Genomic DNA, 12,568 nt, shown 5'->3' with positions numbered 1-12,568 from the left:
AACAGCAAAGTCCAGAGGGGTCATAAGACCAGTGTACAAGAAGCAACTAGAGAAGCCAACTAACATTTCTGTGGCCCACCTGTGCACTGGGTGCTGTGCTTGGTGTTTTCACACAAACGATTGGGCTGTTCCTTACCCAAAACCCTGAAGAAAGGTGTTATGAATCACCATCTTTAGAGTTCAGGAAACAGTGAGAACAAGTTCAAGGCCGCTAGTCATTGACAAAGGCAGGATTCACACCTGTGTGGGGCTGAAGCCAGGGCCAGTCTAACACACTTTTGATGGTAATGTTTGCAATTCTGATGGCATGTTCACTAGCTCCCTGGAGGACCACGTAGGGCCTGGATGTAGATGTCCTTGTACCCAGAGCTGGCCCCTCAGGGGGAGTGGGATGCTATGGCCAGGCGGTAGGAGCCTGAATCAGTAAATGTACAATTTTGATTGAGGGGGGTGATAACCGCATATATAGAAAATGGTGGGTGTGATACAAAGTGTAAGTTGATTTTAGAGCAAGATGGAGCCCTCCACACCCTTCCCTGCCCACTCCTCCCTCTCCTGTCTTTAGACTTTCTCTCTCATACCTGCAGGACACAGGTGTCTCTCTCCCTCAAGCAAATTAATCTGGTTCCCACCTTAGGGCCATTTTGGATTTCTGCTTAAATGTCACCTGCTTGGAGAGACTTTCTATGTCCATCACTTACTGTCTTCAAATCACCAATGTAATTCTCTGACTTGCATGCATCACCATCTGGCATTTACCCTGTTTGTTTGCAGATTGTTGGCCTCTGCCCTCCAGATCACAAACCTGGCTTGTCCTGTTCTCTCTAACATCAATGCTCCGAGCAGGGTCTGGCATGCAGTGATACTCAGAAAGCACTGGGTTGGAGGTAAAAGCATGAGTCACTCCTTCAGCTGTAAAAGAAAAAAAAAAGTTTGAAACAAGGCTTTCATATTAATCTGCTCACACTGCCATTACAAACCAGCACAGATGAGGGGGCTTACACAGCAGAAATGTGTTTCTCGTAGTTCTGGAGATTAGAAGTCCAAGGTCAAGGTGTCAGCAGGTTTGGCTTCCCCCAGCTCTGCTTGGTTTGCAGAGAGCCATCTCCATCCTGCGTCCTCACATGGTCTTTTCTCCATGCATGCATCTTTGAGGTCTCTTTGTCTAAATTTCCTCTTCTTATAAGGATATAAGTCATATGGATTAAGGCCCACTTTAATGGCTTCATTTTAACTTAATCACCTTTTAAAGGCCGTATCTCCAAACAGTCACATCTCAGAGGTACTGAGAGTTAGGGCTTCAATATCTGAATTTGGGGGTAACACAATTCAGCTCATCACAGAGTTAAGCACACAAGACCCAAGTGGAGAAGCTCAAATTTGTTTGAGATGAGTTGCTCATCAATCTCCTTACCTCTAATCCATCAATCTCTTTACCTCTAATCCACCGGCCACAGGTATCCCTAGGAATTCCCAGTGTGAGGGTCTAGTCTGATCTCCTGACTGAACAGCAGAAGAAACAGGCCCAGCAAGGAGAGGTGATGCATCCAACGTTACTCAGCAAGGGGCCGAGGAGGAGCATGGCCCCTGGCCTTCGTGCACAACTTTCTCTGCCCAATTTACAGTACCACGCTGATGAGGCTCATATTGACCTTGTCCCCAACACCAGATGTTCAGACAGAGACCCCAAGGGGAGCCACAACCTAGTCTCCACCCAGGAACATCCTCTAGAAAGAATCCTGAGCAAAGGCGCAGTCAGGTTGGTGTTGTCTCAGAGGACTGCCACGCCCTCACGAAAGGCCCCTCCTCCGTCCGGCCAGCCCGTGTGGTACTATCTGCTGCATCACCTACAGCCATTAATTCACTCCTCCAGAAAGAGCCCAGATGTATCCATTTCTTTCCACTCAGCAAATGATTCCTGGAAATTTATGCAATTGTCTTCCATTACAGATAAGAATTGTCAATTAAAACCCAATCAGCAACAATACAAAGGGAGGCAGTTAGCCAACTTTGTTGGCCCAAAATGTCTGCCTACTGCCCGGGTGTGAACACCCAGTGGGCAGGTGTGAGAGCAGTTGTGGGAGAGATCAGAAGGGTAGTCGAAGGTAGAACAAAGTTGCTGGTGGCTCTGAGGGAGAGCCTGAGGACCCAGCAAGCTTTTCCTGTCAGGACTTCAGGGAAAGGGAGCTCTCCAGGCTCTGATTCCTGCTACAGCCCTGGCAAAGGGCTCAGACCTCCCAGGGGTCCCAGAGAGACAACAGCAGCCATGGCTGTGGGCAGCCAGCTGACTGCATTTTCAGCTTGCCTTTTAATCTGTCTTTATCTTAGCAGTGGTAAAATCTGGCACACGGAGAAAATTGGCACATATTTTTGGGGAAATAATGACTTTTCATTAAGGCAATGTCTCCTTTTATCTGAGTCCTGTTGTTACTGGACCAAAGTGGGTCTGCTCCCGAGTGAGTTATAGATGGAGACTACACCATGTGGAGTTGCCTCACGAAGTCCTCTTTACTTGTACAAATAAGATCACACGGAACGATTTCCAAAGCCGTGACTCTAGAACACGGGCAAACAGGCTCCTTTTATTAAGGTTTGGAATGAATATTCAGAAGGACATTTAACATTATAGTGAAGGTGAGGTAATTGTCAGGACTTTCTGATTCATCTGTGCAGGTGTGGCTCTCAAATGTAACTTTTGCTGTTCTAGCAATTCATTAATTAGTTTCTAAAAGATGAAAACGACAGGTGGAAACTTCTAGGAGTTTCCTGAGTTCAGGAGGTCAATCCTGCGTTCAAGGGGTCAGTCCTGAGTTCAGGAAATCAGTCTTCAGTTTGGAGGGTCTCACCAGTGACACCCTCACCCTGTATGAGAAGCAGCAGCACAATTTCTTTGTGTACCTCTGATAGGTGGGCTCTGAATTTAGTTACAGACTGTGAAGGCTCTGAGAAGGATCTTGACTAGTTCATGTCAGAAAGCTATAATAATAATATTAATCAGTGACATTTTTGAGTGCTTTCTTTAAGGCACTGAGTCATACAACAGTTCTCCGAAGCATGTGTTATAATTAAGTCTATTTCACAGATGATTAAAAGGAGGCTCTAAAAGCCTACATTTTTCACTTTAGATGTAAGTTTTTCTTTTTGAGATAATTTTATTTTTCAGAGCAGTTTTAGCTTTACAGAATATTTGAGTGCAAAGTACAGAGTCTCCACTATTTTTAACATCTGGAATTAGTGCGGTACATTTATTTAAATTGATGAGCCAATATTGATGTATTATTATTAACTAAATTCTAGAGTTTACATTAGGGTTCACTCTTGGTATTATACATTCCAAGGTATTATACATTTCAATTATACATTCATTATATTTTAATATAAAATACATGTATCCACCATTGTCGTATCACATAGAATAGTTTCGCTGCTATAAAAATTTCCTGTATTCCACTTCTTCATCCCTATATCATTTACCCCGAACCCATGGGAACCATTGGTCTTTTTACTGTATCCATAGATTTGTCTTTTCTAGAATATTATAGAGTTGAAATCATACAGCATTTTTCTCAGCGTGGTTTCTTTCACTGTCAAGATTTTTCTATGTCTTTTCATGGCCCGATAGCTCATTTCTTTTTATCACTAAAATGTTTCGTCTTATAGATGAAACACTGTTTATCCGTTTATCTCTTAAATGACATCTTGTTTGCTTCCATGTTTTGACAATTCTAAATAAAGCACTATAAACCTTCGTGTGAAGGTTTTTGTGTGGACACCAGTTTCCACTCATTTGGGTAAATGCTGCCAAATTGACTTCCTATTTTGCATTCCCGCCACCATCTGTCTCACCTGCTGCTCCATGTCCTTTCTGGCACTTGGCACTGTCAGTGTGTGGTTTTTAGCCATTATCATAGGTGTATCGTAATATCTCTGCGATATTTTAATTTATACTTCCCTAATGAGATATGATGTTGAACATCTCTTCATATGCTTATTTTCTATCTGTATATATTCTTTTGTGAGATATCTGTTCAGATATTTGCCTATTTTTAAATTGGATTATCTTCTGATGAGTTTTAAGAGTTCTATGTATATTTTGGTTACAAGTCTTTAATCAGATCTGTCTTTTGAAAATATCGTATCCTTGTATAACAGTGTCTTTCACAGAGCACACATTTTTAAGTTGTTCATTTTTAGGTGAACTATTTCCTTGTTTTGAGAATAGGAGTAATGACTTCTAACCTTCTCACTTGTCAGACCTCAAATGAGAAGTCCTCAGCTGTAAGTTTCAAATACCTATTTTTAATTAAATTCAAGATGCTTCCATCTATTTTCAGTTTGCTTGAGGGTATTGATCATGAATGGCTATTAAGTATTGCTGAATTCCTTTTCTGTATCTGTTAAGGTAATTATATAGGTTTTCTTATTTAGTCTGTTGACATGGTAGATAAATTATATTGGTTGCTTTTCCAAATGTTGAGCCAACCTTTCTTTCCTAGGATAAATCCCACTTGCCTGTTATCTATAATACTTTTATGTATATAAATACGTATTTCTGGATTTGGTTTTCTAGTATTTTGTTAATGATATTAATGCCTATGTTCATGAGGGATAATGGTTTATGGTTTCATTTTCTTGTACTCCACTTTTCTGTCAATGATATTAATGTCGACTTCATAGAATGAGCTGGGAAGTATCCCCTCCTCTTCTATTTTTTGGAAGAGGATATGCAGAATTACTATTATTTCTTCTCCAAATGTATGGAAGAATTTGCCAGGAAAACCATCTGGGCATAGGTTATTTTTTTTTAATTCGATTAGCCAACATACAGTACGTCATTAGTTTCAGATGTAGAGTTCAGTAATTCATCAGTTGCATATAACACCCAGTGTGGATTATTTTTTTTCTTTACGGAAGGTTTTTAACTCCAAATTTTATATTATTAGTAGCTATAGGACGATTCATATCCATTTTTTGAGTCAGTTTCTGTAGATTTTTGTCTTTTAAAATATTGATCCAGTTCCTCTAAGGTATCTAACTTATGAGCATAGTATTGTTCATGGAATCCCCTATTATTTTTTTTAGTAGCTATGAGATCTGTAGTTATGTACGTACTATCTTTCACTCCTGATACTGGTGATTTTTGCCTTTTTTTTTTTTTTACTTGATCATATTATCTAACGATTTATCAATTTTATTGATCTTTTCAAGGAACCAGAATTTTTTTCTCTCTTTGTCTCTCTCTCTCTCTCCCCTTTTTTGTTTATTTTAAATTTTAATGATTTCCACTCTAATTTTAATTATGTACTTCTTTCTGCTTTCTTTTGGTTTGATTTGCTCTTGACATGAGCACTCTATGAAGTCACACACACAAGTTGTGTCTTTCCACAATGTCAGTTTTATTTAGTCATAAAGCAAAGTTAACGTATTTACAAAGCAGATTCAGGATTTGAAACTCAATGACATTTTACTATGTGATTAACTTGGCTTTTTACACAGCACACAAAGCAGAACATAAGACAAGTCACACAACAAACAAGATAACAGAGGGAATAGGAAGTTAATGAACCAAACGCGAAGTCAGTCTGTGGGCACACAGTTGAGATAAGGCCTTGGTCTGGTCTGGGTCAGCTCTCAGCACGTATTATGTTCAAGCAACGAAGGATCTTGGTTCTGTTCAGAGATCAATCAGGCAGAACCTTTGGCAGCAGCTGCCTTTTTTAAATGGTCAGACATAGAGGGTCATGTCTGAAGAGTCAGTTTGCTGCAAAAATCCTCCTTTTTTAAAGGGATTTAATCAGTCTTGGGGCCCTGCAGACTTCTTCTACTTCTACTTGTTATCAATTATGGGGTGTCCACTGATGCTGGTCTTGGCAATATCTTGTAGCTGCAATACCCTTAACTGCTTGCATCATTGCTTGATACAGGCCCCTGCTTGACATGAGTGACTCCATCTTGCTCTCTACAGCTCTTCTTTCTCTAGTTTCTTCAGGTAGACATATTTCTGATTCTAAATCTCTCTTCTTTTCTAACACAAGCAATAAATGCTATACGTTCCTTGCTAAGCTCTGTTTCAGCTGTATTCTATGTATATTTTCATTTTAATTTCATTCAAAATGTTTTTATAACTTTTCCTCAAGACTTCCTCTTTGACCTTGTGGTTTTAACTGTAGGGTTTCTGAATATGAAACTAACAACAGATGCCTGCCTTTAATTTGTTACAATTAGGCACAAAATTTTAAAAAGTGTTTAAGACAAATTATGTTCCAGAATGAGTCCCTAATTAAGAGATATGTTGAGAGCAGAGATCAAGATACGGGATAACTCAGATGGCTCAGCTGTTCGACTGAAAAAAAAAAAGAGTGCCTTGCAGCAGGTAGAACTGATATTTGGGTGTTCCTGGGAAGAAGCAGAGTCTGGAATGAGGTTGTGAAGTCTGGGTTTTTGTGAAATTTCTGTTTTGTCTTCTGTAATTTGAGGAATCCATGTTGGATCAATGATCCCCAAACACAGGTTCATGACAGATGCTAGACTGCGGGCCTTGGGGTCAGCTGAGAAGCTATTGGAAAATGCAGACTCCTCAGGCCACCCAACAGAATATAATCCGATAGTTGTGGATATAGTTCAGTAATCTGTGTTTTTAAAAAACTCCACAGGTGGTCCTGCCTCAAGGTCGATTTCTGAACAACTCGTGACTTTCAATTTTCTTCAGCGAAGGGTAGGGGAGCTTCAGTGACAGTGTGCATCATCACGAAAACAGCTAACCTGAGAGTATTAGGATGCAAGGAATCCCAGAACATTTATTTTGCATACAAAGGGTCCTAGGCTAGTGAATAGAAATACAACTAATGTTTGCATGTTGCAAACCCTCAGGTTTGTTATTGGTGCCGTTTATTATGGCCCCTCTTGCTGTCGATTTTGTTGCTATTTGTCTAGTGACAATCCTGGACTAATCACATAAAGTGTGTATTCTTAGCCACTGAAATTTTAATGTTGAGCTTTACGGTGAGCCAATGACTAGACAAAGATTTTCTTAAATACCTTAAACCAACAAGTTTCCTGAGGGTCTCCCTGTGTGTGCTGGGCTGTGCCTTTACTGACTCAGAAAGTAGTTTACAACTCTGCCTTATGCTTCAATTCCTGATCGCACAGATCCCCAAGGTCAGTCAGATCGGGTCTGTCCGACCTTCTAGATTTCTTCAGGTCTTTCCAAACTTCTAGATTTCCAGGAATAAATTTGAGTTTCCAAAGTTTTATCTTTTAAGATTATTAATCTATCATGAGTTAGCTTCAACTGGTGCCATCACCTCACATAACTATGATATTAAGCAATTTACACTAGTTGTTTTCAACAAATGGCTTATTAATAAGGATGTTCACCCAGAATGAGCTCTGAGTTAAGTTAAATCAAGGCACACTTTGAAAATGGACCTTTACATGGCGCTGATAGGTCGAATAGTTACAGTGCTCTGGGGTAAGTGTTTTTGGCAGCCCTCAGAGTTATTTTGTCCCCTCCCTTCTAGCGACAGGCAGATTGCTAGTGTTCACATTTACATTAATTGCAAAGCTATTGATTTTCGAGTTACTACAGAACCCAAGGGAGGGAGATAGCAATGGGGCCAGTTAGAGCACCAAAAACTCACTCCTACCTATACTTACTCATGTTTTTGTCTTGAATAAATGATCCTTGGATTGTTGTAAGCTTTTGGTTAATTTTCAGAGCTCTGAAAAAGCTTCTTATTTTTCACTTTTTGCCAGTGTTCTTATTGCTTATATAAAGGAGGAGATTTTTAGAAGTCTTCACTCTAGCATTCCAGAAATGCTTTTGATCTGTGACACTTTAAGTGGAATTATGCCAGTTTTGGCTTTGAAACTGTTATGGCTTTAAAAAAAATCAATTTTAACACTTTAGCTCTAGTTAATGGGAATGAGAGCAATATTTCTTTGGTCAGACAAGAAGGAGGCTGGGATGTTTGTGGAAGGGGTTAAGGGAGAATGAATGATGGGAGAAAACCAGTTTGGGGTCAAGTGGTATACCATGAGTGACCCACAATGCAGCAGTGTGCGTGTCCCTAATAGAGAGAATCCCTTCCCCGATTCTGCACCCTCCGTCTTCTTGCTTCCCTGACTCCTCAGTTGCACAAAAATTGAATCATGAGGTAAGAGAGGAGCAAGAAACGAGCAACTTTTAAATTTCATACCTTCAAGTGAATCTCTCTGCCCTCATCCCAACCTTACAGGAGCTGCTAGGGTCGGCTAGTATAAGCACTACTTCTGGTCAGGACTCAGAGACAGCCAGCCCTGGGCACAGACCTCCCTGGCTGGCTTGCCCTTGTCTCCAGGCCTGGGCAGGACTCCTCCTTGGTCTCATCCTAGTCCCTGCAGCTGCACCCTGTGCCCTTAGGGAGGTGTGGGGCATCTGGTTCTCCCTACCTGACCGTGGCCACCCGTCACTGACAGGATGATTAGTTGTTCCCCACACAGGGCTGCTTCTATGACCAGAGTTTGTCATTTGCCTTCATTGCAGTCCTTGCTCCCCAGTCCTCCCCACACCTAATCTACTCCTCCTTTGTCTCGTCGGAAAAGGTAAAAGCCTCTGCCCACTTATGTCACCATTCAAGTATCCTCATTCAAGACCCAACCTGGGTTCCTCAGAGGGCAGAATGGTTCATAAAAATATATTCTGAACCAGCGGAGTGATCGTTATATGTACTATTCAGTCAGAAGACTTTGGACTGTATGGTGACTAATAAAATATAAAAAAAATTATTATAAAAAAATAAAATGTACACTAGTGAGGTAAATTTATAAATACATGAAAATCCATTATATATTTTGGACAATAAAAGCAATCAGATCTTGAAAAAAAAAGACGACTTTGGAAGAAAATAATATGAAATATAGCGTCTTGATAAGTGCATCTTGTATTTTATTGGGAGTGATTAACTGTTGCTACATGATCAATTTTATTTTATCACGTGGTTAGCTAAGAACTGCACGTACCCAAAGAAACCTCCTATTCTGTAGAAACAAGGCTTTCAATCCTGCTAAGTGTAAGGATCTTAATGTGCTGGGTGACTAATCCCCCCCAGGTTTTATAAGACACATTAGAGGGGAGTGGGGACATGAGCAACAGCTCAGAGCTGTCCTTGCAGTAACACTGCAGCCCACCAGGACCACCAAAGCACCACATTGTGTGAGGCCAGCCTGTGGCCTTCCCTCTGCCTGGTGCCGCTCTGATTCACCAGAGAGGACTGTCTGTAAAGAGAGAGCCTGGGCAGCTCGTGGCCCCATAGCCACTGGCTCAGGCTGGTTCAGGGGACATGTTCCTCAGGTTCTGGCCCAGCTGGGAAGCTGGTACCGTAGGAAAAAGGGTGGGAAAGAGGCAGCTCCTGAAACTGGGATTCCTCCCTGAGGCTTGTTTCTCTGAGAAATTTGTCCTCAGTCACTGGGCTCATCTGTCAAGTTCCAGGGCACAGACAGGGAGGAGAGGTAGTGCTGAGAGAGACAGTGGAGGTGAGGGGTGTGCTTGTGGGGGCCGGAAGGGAAAGGGAGTTAGGAACCAGCACCTATTAAAAGCCACTGTGTGGGGAGATCAGTAATGAGACAGAATCAGATGAGGAGAACTGAGAGAAAGTAATAATGAGCGTGAGACAAGTGAGCCTTACAGCTTTACCCTGGGGCCACATTAAATCCACCAAACACAAAAGGAAAACACCAGAAATGGATTTTCTGTGTAACCCAGGGTTGGACTGAAACCCTCGTGCAAATACAGCTGATCTCAGTTCTGTCTCCTCTCAGGCTCCAGGTTCCTTCCTGCCCTTCCAGCCCCCTCTTCAAGGTTACCTGCCCTCCCTCTCCGTGCAGCACCTGTCCTAGGACACTGCACACCCTTTACCCCACCCCCACCTCAGGAGGACATTTCTTCCCCATCTCCAGAACCCTCCCTGGGTCAGATCATCGTTTTGTGCTACTTCTTATCCTACTCAGAGGGCCTGAGACCTCTCGGGCTGAAAGGCACAGTAGCTTGAGAAAGCGACTATAGATGAGGCTGGTCGGGAACCTTAGGAGGCGAGGCAGAAGTTTGTGTCTTAGAAATGTGTGTTGAAGATTTTGGCTTTTGTAGATCCTACTATGGTGAATGTGGGAGAATGTTGCCCTCTCCCCCACCAAAAAAACCAAAAACCAAAAAACAAACCAAAAAAAACAATCTCCATCCAAATCCTGTGAATGGAACCTGTGAGTATGTTATGTGCATGGCAAAAAGGACTTTGCAAATGTGATTAAGTTAAGACCGTTGGGATAAGGAGATTATCCCGAATTATCCAAGTGGGCACGATGTTATCACAAGGGTCCTTAAAAGGGGAAGAAAAGAGGCAGAAAGTCAGAGGAAATTTGACTATGGAAGAAACCCACAGAAAGATTCAAACTACAGGCTTGAAAACGCAGGAAGGAGGCCAGGGAATGCAGACGGTGTCTAGAAACTAGAAAAGGTAAGGAACGGATGTCCCATAGACCTTGCAGAAGGAACCAGCCTAATGACACCTTGGATTTAAGCTCTATGAGACCTATGTTGGACCTGGACTTCTAGCCTGCAAGAATGTAAAATCATGAATTTGCATTGTTTTCAGTCGCTTAGTCTGTGGTAATTTTTTCAGCAGTAGAAGAAAACTAATGTAGAAACGAGGTGAAGGAGGATTTGTGTTGAGTGTACATCATAAGTTCAGGGTCTCTACCCTCAGAGAGGCGGCATTTCATGGTTGGCTGCCTGGGGTCCCTCTCTTACCTGTAAACTCAGAAGGAAACCTATCACGTTGTGAAGAGGAAATGAGATGTGAAAAGCGCAACTGGTTGCATTTCCCATGTCCTTTCTGTGCTTCCTGTGGAGGGTGGGGACCCAGAATAAGGGAGATCCTGTTCTACTTTGTAGTTGATCTCCTATTTTTTGTTGGAACACACACAGGATAAGGAAAATACTATATGCCACAGCAGGATCTGTTTATTTCCCCTCCGAGAGCTACACACGCCTTGGTTTGCCGGACTGCATGCCACGACCCTGACTTGTGCATTGCCCAGGATCCCGCAGCCAGGTCGTTGCTGCTGCCTCCTTTACAAGGCTGAAGGCTGAGGCCTGGCCCAGCACCCTGCATAGTCCTTGTGCTCTGTTCAGACTGGGCTGGTGTTCCTGGCTTCTCCTCAGGCTGCCTGAAGAGACAGAGTGTCCAAGCAGGAGGTTAGACTCCTTAGATTGCACCCCAGGCAGGAGCTCCCGTGGCCTCTGGGAGGTGCTCCTCATCGTGGCGCTCCTTCACATGGTCCAGGGAACCGGCCTCCTGTGTTTGCTCTCAGTCCAGCCTGCCTTGTATGGAATTGCATGTCTCAATTTTTGCTTCAGGAACAGCTTTCTAGGGAATTGGGCTAAGGTCCAACCTACAGCAGTGTGGTCCAGTGCTGTGAGCAAGCAGAGATGCAGGCAAAGCGCTGGGAAAACTGGTGTTGGTAAGGCAAGTGGGGGCTGACTCGGGGAGGGATGGCTTGTTATATGAGGTCAGATTAAAGGAGAAGAGTTGGGAGGACGATGTGTGGAGCCACAAATAGGCAGCCTGGGAGCCATGGGGGGTATGAGGTTGGAGGAAATGCAGCCAAGGCCATGAGTGCTGGGCTGGGGTTTCTACAAGGGCAGGCCTGTGTGCAGTGGGGAACCATGAGCAGTGGGAGACCCAGCATGTGCCCTGCCTGACACTTGCAGTCAGCCATCGAGCAGTCAGTGTAGATTCAACAGGTGGCCTGGTGGCCTGCCTAGACTCTTTCAAAGGCCCCTCACCAGCCAGGACTGTGCCCAGGAATCCTGGGCTTCCTGATACCAGGCTCCCCACCCACCCCCTGAAAAAGGCTGTCAGAGACTTTAAAAGGGAAGAAAACATTAATATTATGTCCTCCTGGATTTTTATGAAACACCTCTGGCAATGTCCCTCTGGGTTGTAAAAAAGTGAACAGGTGTCTCCCTTTTAGCATCTCTGCAACAATCCTGTTCTTTCTTGCTGCTGCTCTGAGTTACATGAATGCCCTTTAGTGCGCCTTACACTCTGATGGAATAATGAACTTCAGTCTATAAAGCATAGTCCCTTCCTCACTGGAGGGAGGCCTCCATGTTGAAATTCTGATGCCACGTGGGTGGGGCTCATGGGCACAGTGACACAGGTCTTGGCCATGGGACAGGAGCCCAGCACAACCTTCCCAGCCTCTCCTGCCAGCCCTGCACTGACCTGTGTAACTCCAGCCCTCTGCTCTGCTGATTAACTCTTGGACTCCCAGAACCTTCCTTCTGTTGTAGGTGAGTATCTCCACTTTCCTGGCCTGTCATAAAACTCGAAGAAATTTCAAGTTTTGAGGGAAGAGAGCTTAGTACACCCAGGATATGAAGAAGGAATTAATTTGATCTTCTGTGATCTTTGCAGGCTTGTGATTTTTTAATGAGTTTCTTTTCCTAGCCCACCCTTAAAGACAGTTTTCCAATCCCTCCCTGCAGAGATAGGACATAATTAGGCCATCAGATACTAAGGGGATATTC

Source organism: Ursus arctos, unplaced genomic scaffold (assembly GCF_023065955.2).
Source record: "Ursus arctos isolate Adak ecotype North America unplaced genomic scaffold, UrsArc2.0 scaffold_22, whole genome shotgun sequence".
NCBI lineage: Eukaryota > Metazoa > Chordata > Mammalia > Carnivora > Ursidae > Ursus > Ursus arctos.
Note: the sequence above shows the minus strand (reverse complement) of the source record.